At 38.7% G+C, this 10799-nt stretch overlaps 1 long non-coding RNA gene across 1 annotated transcript; it reads left to right on the top strand.

Moving 5' to 3' along the window:
• Positions 1–1019: 1019 nt before the first annotated feature.
• LOC125610549 lies at positions 1020–9690 on the top strand. Its single transcript, XR_007340539.1, has 3 exons — positions 1020–1706; positions 7556–7628; positions 9428–9690. It is a non-coding gene; the product is annotated as an uncharacterized LOC125610549 (long non-coding RNA).
• Positions 9691–10799: the final 1109 nt, after the last annotated feature.

Raw genomic sequence — 10799 nt, 5'->3', positions numbered from 1 at the left:
CCAGTGAAAGTATTTTTGTTGTTGTCGGAAATGGAACCCAGGTCTCCTACACACAAGTACTCTACCACTGAACTACACCCCAGCCCAACAAATGAAAATCTTAATTAATCTTACAATAATAAATAATCCTTTATAGAATTAGTTATCAATTATTAAAATTAGAAATTCGTATTAGGACCCAGGATAGTCACAATACCATATCCTCTAGGTACAGAACTTTCAATTCCAATGGTAACATTCTGTTACTTGCTGGCCTTGGGCTTTTACAAACACTGGCTCTTGGAAACTGGAGAGGAGAGGGGAAAGAAGAAAGGGCCTTTCCTCTATCTAAGCCAGATTCTCTGACTTATCTTTCAGTTTATTTACAGGACTCTGCAGCACACATTCCCCAAACCCCTTATCCACTTTGCACCTCCCTATTTTTTTTTTTTTTCAAACCTTAAAGAACATGTGGAAGCCTGGCACAGTGGCCCATGCCTGCAATCCCAGTGACTAGGGAGGACCGCAAGTTCAAAGCCAGCCTCAGCAAAAAGTTAGGCACTAAGCAACTCAGTGAGACCCTATCTCTACATAAAATACAAAATAGGGTTGGGGTTGAGGCTCAGTGGTTGAGTGTCCCTGAGTTCAATCCGTGGTACTCCTCCCAAAAAATAAAAATAAAAAAGAGCATGTGGATGTCCCTCCTAAGATCACACAGCTCTCCAGGGCTACCATGCTTATACTGATTTGTAATCACTTAGTTGACCTCCAGGTTAGCATTCTCTCCTCCACAAGATTGCAAGTTCTTAGAAGATAAGACATGGTCTAGAGATAGGAATTTGGAAATAAAAAGAAAGATAGTGTGTCTCAAAGGAATTGCCCGGAATTCATTGAAATGCAGGAAACACCCACTAAAATTATAAGTACTGAGCCCTCACCCTTAACCCATGCCCTTGTAACCTGAGGGCAGTGCTCAAGCACAGGAAATACTGGCAAAATTGTGTAGCTCCACCTCCAGCCAGCCTTAGCAACTGTCCTTCTATAAATAGTAGCACCCTACACCAGAGGGGTTGCTGTCTCTCTCTCTCTGGAGCCAGCCTGCCTTCTCTCGTGAATGTGTAGTCCTTGCTTTATCCCAGAGGCATCTCTCTTGAGATTGCCCCCATTTTTCCTTGAATATTGAATCTACTTTCCTAAATAAACCTCTCTCTAAGCCTTTGGCTGGCACATGCTGTAATTCTTTTCCATCACATATGCAAGAAACCCCCTGGTCCTGAGTTATATTTTCTCTTCCCTCTGGGAACTCCTTGAAACCTACTTCAGAGATGTCTTCTCCAGTGACAGTCTGATTGGATTTTTCCCCTTTAACATTATCTATTGTCTAATATTGCCTGGAGCACAGGAGGGACTCAACAACTATTTGCTGAATCATTTAATATGCCTTGATTGAACCCAGCATACAGCTTAATGAAACCCTTAAACAAGTGTCACCTGGTAGGTTAAACTCCTGGATTAAATCTATCTCCCATTTTTTCAGGGGCAGAAGTAACTTCCACCTGAAGAAGTAGAGCTTGGAAAGGATCTTTTATCTTTTAAATTTATATCAGACGATGAGAGGAGGGCTGTTAGTATAAATAGCCAAAAGAAGACTCAAAGAAGTTCTTTGAATTTAGAACTAATACAACCAGTGGATTTCCTCTGCTGCTTAACATCTTAACTGAGAGAGGGTAAGTAAGAATTAGACTTTTACAGTGTAACCAGACATTTTCACCAACTGCCACATATTTCATATGTAAATGGAAAGTATGAAATTTATTTCTTGCCGACATAAAATAGTAAAAATGGTTATCGGGCTGGAATTGTGGCTCAGTGGTAGAGCACTTGCCTAGTATGTGAGAGGCACTGGGAATGATTCTCAGCACCACATACCAATAAATAAATAAATTAAAAAATTCAACAACAACTAATAAAATACAAAAAATGGTTTGGTATTGTTTGAGCATTTAAATTTACTATTACAGCAAATGAGTTTTTAAAATGTCTTTTAAAACATTTGTCTTGTAAATTGTTCTTTTTAATTGAGAAGTGATTTTCTGGCTGGGGATGTGGTTCAAGTGGTAGTGCGCTCGCCTGGCATGCGTGCTGCCTGGGTTCGATCCTCAACACCACATACAAAGATGTTGTGTCGCCGAAAAACTAAAAAATAAATATTAAAATTTCTCTCTCTCTTTCTCTCTCTCCTCTCTCTCTTTAAGAGAAGAAGTGATTTTCTTTTTCTTTTTTCTTTCTCTTTCTTTTTTTTTTTTTGTGTGGAGGGAATGGTTCCTGGGGATTGAACCCAGGAGTGCTCTATCACTGGACTATATCCCCATACCTTTTTGTTTTTTGAGACAAGGTCTAAATTACTAAATTGCTGAGACTGACCTTAAACTTGCCATACTCCTGCCTCAGCCTTCCAAATTGCTGGCATTACAGATGGGCATCACCCTTCTGGCAAGAATTAAGATAATTTTCAAATAAAACTTTGTGTGTGTGTGTGTGTGTGTGTGTGTGACAAAATCAAATCTTTATTTTTGAAACAACCTAATTCACATGTAGAATAAATGTGAGGATCCAATTTGAGGGGAATTTTAAACCATAATAATCTGTTGATATCTTGAGTTATTTCTCGATGAACTTTCTATTAAGATCACCTTCAAAAAAACTTGTTTAATATGAAAGCTAAGCCTTATTCCCCTTCAACTAAGCCTTAGATTAAAGCACAGTGGAACCAAAAGTGCTGTAACACTAAAGTTAACTTGTAACATCTTTGTACAAACCTGAAGAAACCAGGCTCCGAGTTGCACACCTGTAATTCCAGCGGCTGGAGAGCCTGAGGCAGGACCATCAAAGTTTGAGGTCTGCCTGGGCAAATAACAAGTGTTGGGGATCTAGTTCAGAGGTAGAGTGTCCTGGGTTCAATCCCTAGTACCGCCTCCCCACCACACACACACATAAAGGGAGGGGGGCAGAAACACTGGCAGTAAAGCAAAGTTGAATTTTCCTTCATAAAGTGAACAGTTTTTTCCTTTATTTGTTTTTGCAGTGCTGGGTATGGAACCCTATGTCTTGCCCATGCTAGGCAGATATTGTCATGAAACTACATACATCTCCAGCCAAGAAATGAAAATTTCTGATATTTTAAAAAAATTTTGTGATTGGAGTTCATGGTTTTAATACTTGAAGTTTTCTCAAGTTGCTTTCATTGTCCAGGGCAGTTTGATTTCCTACTCTTATTGTGTCTGGGTAGAAATAATCATTATCTGATTAGGAAAGTTGTTTGCAAAAATCAACACTTAGGGGGCTGGGGATGTGGCTCAAGTGGTAGCGCGCTCGCCTGTCATGCGTGCGGCCCGGGTTCGATCCTCAGCACCACATACAAACAAAGATGTTGTGTCCGCCGATAACTAAAAATAAATAAATATTAAAAAAAAAAAAAATCAACACTTAGGAGAATTGTATGAAAGGGAGCTATTCCTGTTGTTACATTTCCAATTTGCCAAAAGCAGTTAACCTTAGAATTCTTAGTTATTCACGGTTCTTAAAAGAAATTCTAATTTTCTATAAATAACATATTAAATAAACCCTGAAATTACTAACTCCCTACTGTCTTAAGCAAGGTGGTTTGTTTATTCAAACATTATTTTCAAAGTTTTAATCTGAATATTTTGGTTCAAATGATTGTGAATACTTATAAGTGTGAGGGTGGAGGAAATGTGCCATACCTAGCAGTCCAAGTATGTACTACTTCACATTATAGAATTTCAGCTTTTTGTATCTGCTTTTTCTTTATAAATTAGCTTTATTGTCATCATCTACTTACAGTTCTAACAGTTCTTTTATCTCTTGATGAATTAAGGAACTCTGCTAATCTTGGGTAAAAGAAAACAAACTCCACCCTGCCACCCTTGAAAGCAAACTTACAACCTCAAATTAACAATCCCTCCCTCATTATCTCATTTTGAGTCAAAGCGGTGACTCACTGTTCATTTCTGAGCAGTTCTTACCATAGATCTCAGGCTCCTCGGTTGGCTTTCTCTATATTACTGCTCAGATCATAGTTTCCAGAATATCCTCTCTCATTCTCTTTGGTCAGCCCAGCCACAATTTACAAGATATAAAATTTTAAGGTGGATGTAGTCCATATTTGTAATCCCAGGAACTCGGTAGGCTGAGGCAGGAGGCCTGAAAGTTTAAGGCCAGCCTTAGCAACATGGCAAGAACTTGTCTTAAAAAAAAAAAAGGGCTGGGGGGATGTTGCTCAGTGGGGTAAAGTGCCAATAAATAAATAAATGAATAAATAAAAGTATTACCATTAATCCAAAAAGTTGCATCATGCTCCCTTTGAAGTTAGTACCTTCCCAATGCCTAGAACCCACTTATATGCTTTCTATTACCATGGCTTTTGTTTTTATAGAATTCTATGTAAGTGGAATCATACAGTATGTAATTATTCCACTCACCCCCAGGGCTGACCGGAGGGGTGCTCAAACACTGAGCCACACCCCCAGCCCTTTTTATTTTTTATTTGAGAAAAGGTCTTGCTAAATTACCTAGGGCCTCACTAAGTTGCTGAGGCTGATTTTGAACTTGCAATCCTACTGTCTCAGCCTCCTGAGCTGCTGGGATTATAGGCATGTGCCACCATGCTCGGCTCAGTATGTAATCTTTTATGCAGAGGTGGGAGTAGGGTGAGGGGAACACTTAATGTTTGATTTCTTTCACTCAACACAATGCTTTTGGGATAGTCCTGCACTTCTACTTGAATATGTACTTTGGGTCTATGGCCGTACCACTTTGAAAACATGTGATTTTTATCTGAATCTGTAGTTTGGTACTTTGATAATGCCAAATCCATTAAATGGCTATGCTGGCATATATTTACTAGCCTGTGTTATTGATGGGCATTGGGTTGTTGCTGGATTTCAGCTGTGAGTAAAGCTGCTTTAGAGATCTTCTGTAGTAGTCTGTAAGGACATGAATTTATTCTTTGGTGACAAAATAGAAGACTAGAACTGCTAAAGTGCATGATAAGAATTTAACTTCTTCAAAGACTGTTACACTCCAAAGTGGCTTTCATACCAGACACATATGAGAATTATAGTTGCTTTGTATCTTTGTTTAGCATTTATGTTATTTTAATTTGCATTCCCCTGCTGAATAATCATGAACATCTTTTAATATACTAATTTGTCATCTACTTCTAAGTATGATATGCTAAGTTGTGATTATTTTATTTGTAATTTGTTGTTTCTTTGATCAGATGGTTTACAGTTTTCTTCATATTTCATAAATAGTCATTATTTCATTAAATATTTTTGGTCTGAATCCTTACCCCCCTCCTATCTGAGACTCTACTTTATATGTTATTTAGGCCACTTAGTTGCTCCATAAAATTTCCAGATCTTTTCTGAATTTCATTTTGGCGTTTCCATTGCTTTGTCTTCAACTGCACAAGTCTGTACTCTGCCTTGCCTATTTGTCTCATCCTATGTGTTTTTCATCTAAGACACTGTGTTTTTTTTTTTAATTTCAAGAAGTTTGATTTGGCTGTTTTTACATTTCCTAATTCTTTTATCATAATACCCATGTTTTTCTCTAACCTTTTTGAGCATATGAAGTGTATTTGTTTTTTTTTTATTGTGGGGATCTATGTTGCCCAGGCTGCTGCCCTCTAACTCCTGGATTCAAGGATTCTCCTGCTTTAGCCTCCTCAGTAGCTGGCACTACAGAGGCATACCACCACATTTGGTGAAATATACTGAAAATGTAAAAAGCAATCACAGATGTGCACTCCTCTAATCCTATTTCCTTGGGAGTCTCAGGCAGGAGGATGGGCAAGTTTGACCAGTGTGGGCAGCTTAGCAACCTGTCTCTAAATAAAAGATAAAAAGGAATGGGGATGTAGTTCAATGGAGTACTCCTGGGTTGAATTACCAGTACTACAATAAATAAATAAATAAATAAATAGGATTGGGGATGTAGCTATACGGCACTGTGCTCCTGGGTTCAACCACAAGTACTGTTAAAAAAAAAAAAACCTTCAAAAGAAAGGATTGAGAAAATATTTGTGATTCATATATTCAACAAAAGGTCTACTATCTGGATTATATAAAGAACTCTCCAACTGGGTGTGGTGGTGCACACCTGAACCCCAGCAACTTGGGAAGCTGAGGTGGGAAGCTTGAAAATTCAGAGCCAGCTTCAGCAATTTAGCAAGATAAAAAATAGAAGGATGGGAGATGTAGGAATGTAGCTCACTGATAAAGAACCCCTGGGTTCTATACCCTATACTGCAATAAATCAATCAATAAATAAAATAGAACTCTCAACCCAACATTAAACAACCAAAATTCAAATTAGACAAAAAAGCAAAGAATATGACAGCATACACAGATGACAGAAAATATGCCACCGGAGAAAATGTTCCCTTACATTAGTCATTATGGAAATACAAATTAAGGTAAAATCAAATATCAGTGCATTCCTACAAGAATGATTAAAATAAAAAATCATGACAAATACAATGCAGGTAACAATATGGAAAAATGGCAGAGCCAAACTTTAGCTGGAAATCCATTTTTTGCCATGTTTTAGCAAGTAATCTTAGGTATTCTTTTCTGTTCCTTTGAGTTCCTTTGAGAAATAAGGATTAACATAGTTGTCTCTGGTGGTAAAAGTATAAACGGCAGCCATACCCCAGAGAAAAAACCCCAACATGGCGCCTAAGCACCTCTTCTTCCTACCTTCTTCTTTTCTGCAGTGGCGCGAAAAGTTCCCGCCCGTGTGAACTCTCCCGCCGGCGCCAATTTCAAATCTCGCTGGCGGGGAACCTTAGCCCCAATGAGAACTAATTCCTGGGCTCCGGAGCTGATATCTGAAAGAACTTGCCAATAAACGGGTGGCCTGCCATTTATCTAAGCCCTGCCATCTCCCCCTTAGTTCTATATAAGCACACTGCTTTTTGCAATAAAATTGGAATTCTCCCGGCGAAGTGTCTTTGCGTGGGGAATTCTTTCAGTCTCAATGAGAATTTTTTTTCCATACTGGTGAGATTGAACCCATGTGGCTGAGATAGCAGGCAGACAGATGCCATTGTGCCTGGTTTATGATGAGAATTTTTGATAAGCTATTATAGAGACTGGCAAATAATAAGTAGTGTTTGTTTATTTTTCTTTGCATTATTTCCCAGTTGTTTAGTTAATATTTAACATGTTTAAATTCAATAATAAGGGCCAGGCTTGATAGTGAATACTTGTATCCCAGGGACTCAGGAGGCTGAGGCAGGAGAATTGCAAGTTTGAGGCCAGTCTCAGCAATTTAGCAAGACCTGACTCCAAATTAAAAATACAGTGGAGATGGAGATGTGCCTTAGTAGTTAAGCACCCCTAGGTTCAATCCCCAGTACCAATAAATAAATAAATAAATTGAGCTGAGCTTTACACATGCTAGGCAAGGCCTCTACCACCTAGTTAAATCTCTAGTCCTTCTTTTTCTTTAATTTAACTTTCTTTTTTTTTATATATTTATTTTTTAGTTTTCGGCGGACACAACATCTTTGTTTTTTGTATGTGGTGCTGAGGATCGAACCCGGGCCGCACGCATGCCAGGTAAGCGCGCTATCGCTTGAGCCACATCCCCAGCCCCTTTCCACATCCCCAGCCCCTTTAATTTAACTTTCTGACTCTGATTGTGCCTTCCACATTTGCACAATGATTTTCTGTTCCTCAAAAAGGAAAGCATGTTTGATCCTGTCCTGGACACATTAGGCACATATGGAATCACCATAGGCCCTGCTGACATGGTTTTTCATTTTAGACAATCTTATAATGACTTAAGGTCTCACAGCATGAACCCCTTGAATTCTTCCTGGGTACACACCAAATGCAGATTTTGGTGCTTTCCCAAACTTTTTGCATAAATGTAAATGACACTATTACCAGTGGTTAGGGACGACCTAGTTTTGTTAAATGTTGAATTGTAAGATAGCCTATGAAGGTATATCAAATGCTGGACTCTTCTGAGTGCCTCTAGATGCTGTTCCCCATTCCCAGCCCTTTTAAATTTTGAGACAATTTGCCATCCTCTTTTCAGTCCCCTAACTAGCTGGGATTAGAAACATGTGCTACCTTGCCTATCACTAATCACTTTTAAGTGTATATCGGTCTATGTTGGCATTGTGTGTGATGCTGGGGATTAAACCCAGTGTCTCTCATTCTAGGCCAAGTGCTCTGTCACTAAGCTATGTTCCCAGCCCTTTTTTATTTTTCCTCTTCTACCTATTCCCCTATCCCCCTCCTTTCCCTTTCTTCCAGAGTCTTGCTAAATGGCTTCAGCTGGCCTCCAATTTGTGATCCTCCTCCTTCAACCTCCTGGGGAGCAGGGTTTATAGGTGTATGCCACCATGCCCAGCTTGAATATTTTTTCTCCCATCTAAAGACACAATTAACAAAAATTTAAAGATCTTAATTGAAGTGGAATGTGGTGATGCACACCCATAATCCCAGCTACTCAGGTTAAGGCAAGAGGATCTCAAACTCAAGGTCAGCTTGAGCACATTAGTGAGAACCTGCCTCAAAATAAAATAAAAGGGGGGAGGGGTGTAGCTGAGTGGTAGAGCGGCCCTGAATTCAATCCTTGACATGATAGAAAATATAAAGAAAACCTTAATTAGCTTTTTTTTGGCAATTCTGGAATCAGGTAACAGCTCATCCCATAAAATAGAATAAATATTCTGATGGGCTGAGCAAAGGAGGTTGGATTTATAGACAGAAGGGCCAAAGAAAGCAGAAACAAACAACAAAAAGCAGAATGGTTCTTTTAAGTTTACTTTCCTAAAAAGGTGGAAATAAGATGACAGAATTGAAAAATAATTGGTTGCTTAACCTTAGTTTTTTTAAAAAATATATAAATTTTTACAACTTTATTTTTTTAAGGTGGTGCTGAGGATTGAATCCAGTGCCTCACACCATGCTAACCAAGCACTCTACCACTGAGCTACAGCCCCAGCCCTAACCTTAGGTTATTTTGTTGAAGAATTAAAGGATGTGTAAAAACATGGATGTGTAACCTATGTGGTTCTGCAATCTGTATACGGGGTAAAAATGGGAGTTCATAACCCACTTGAATCAAATGTATGAAATATGATATGTCAAGAGCTTTGTAATGTTTTGAACAACCAATAATTAAAAAAATAATAAAACACAACTTAAAATGAAAAAAAAAAAAGAATTAAAGGAGAGGAAATTTATCATGCCAATGAAACTTTGTGATTGGGAAATATGGCTATTATTTCTCTCTCCCGATTTCTTAGTGTTAGCTGTAGGGCAGGCTGAATAAATGTTAGCTGCAGGGTGGGCTAAACACTGAACCCCCAACTTCTGGTTCCTTATCTCTTGTTTGCCTCAAGGCTGAATACTCAACCCCCACCCATTTGGTGCAACGGAAACCGCAACTGGCCCCTGCCTGGTCTGCCTGAGGGCAGAAGATGACACCCTTAGCAACTCCTGTTTCACCCAATCACTGTACGCCAACAAGGCAGCTTGCAGACCCAGAGACCCCATTAGATTTTGGCTAAAAAGACTCTCTCCTGCCACAACTCTCTCTTCTCTCTCTCTTGCACTTTGCTCTCCCTCCCGCCTTTCTTCGCCCTCTCACTTTTGCTCTCTCTTTGCCCTCCACGCTTTCGCTTTCTCTCTCCCTCTTGCTTTGCTCTCTCCTTCTCTTTCCCCACTCTCTCTTGCTTTCTTTCTCTTTTCTCTCTTCCTTCCCTGTCAATCAGACACCACCGCAATAAAGATCTCTTGGTTGCTCCAAGTGTCATGATCACTTTCCTTCACTTAGGGTCAAATATTCATTTAGTCTTACCTGGTGACATGGAACATTAACATGAGTGATTCCATTTTGGTTTTTAGTTGGGTCTTTTGGGGCCAAGTGCAGAAACTTAGTCCAAAATAATGTCCTCATGTAAGTTTTACATAACAATATCTTCTCTTTCCCTCTCTTTATTTATTTATTTTTTGCTGTCCTATTGTATCACAGCTACTTTGTATAAATTGAAAAGTGAGTAAAATGGCTTTCCCTATCAAAGTCACAATATGAGTCAGTGAAGCATGAAAATTAACATAGCTTCAGAAAGAGACACTTTTTTTCCCCATGTATATAAGCTTCTATACTGACTTGCTTATAAATGTGGTCTCCAAGCTAATTTGCCAATAGGCTACAAGGCTTCAGGAAAAACTGATCTTATTTCAGCACAAACAAATATTTAACATTAAACAGCCAAACAGTAGTTTCTTTACGTCTTTCATGTAATAAAATCATGTAAAAAATTCTATTTATTAGCAATTAGAGAACTTTTAACAACTGAGCCACATTCCCAGTCCTTTTTTTTTTTTCTTAATGTTTTCATTTTGAGGGCTGGGGTTGTAGCTCAGCCATAGAGCGCTCGCCTAGCAAGTGTAGGGCCCTGGGTTCGATCTTCAGGACCACATAAAAATAAATAAAAATAAAGGTATTGTGTCCAACTACAACTAAAAAATAAATATTAAAAAATAATTAAAAAAAATTTTTTTTTCATTTTGAGACTGGGTCTTTTTAAGTTGCTAAGGCTGTCCTCAACTTGTGATCCTCCTTCCTCAGCTTCCTGAGACTCTGGGATTATAGACATGTGCCATGATGCTGGGCCCCCAGTATTGTTTTTTTTTTTTTTTTGAGAGAGAGAGAGAATTTTAATATTTATTTTTTAGTTTTCGGCAGAGACAACATCTTTGTTTGTATGT

This window comes from Marmota marmota, unplaced genomic scaffold, assembly GCF_001458135.2.
Source record: "Marmota marmota marmota unplaced genomic scaffold, marMar, whole genome shotgun sequence".
Lineage (NCBI taxonomy): Eukaryota > Metazoa > Chordata > Mammalia > Rodentia > Sciuridae > Marmota > Marmota marmota.
This window is presented reverse-complemented; position numbering and strand designations above follow the sequence as displayed.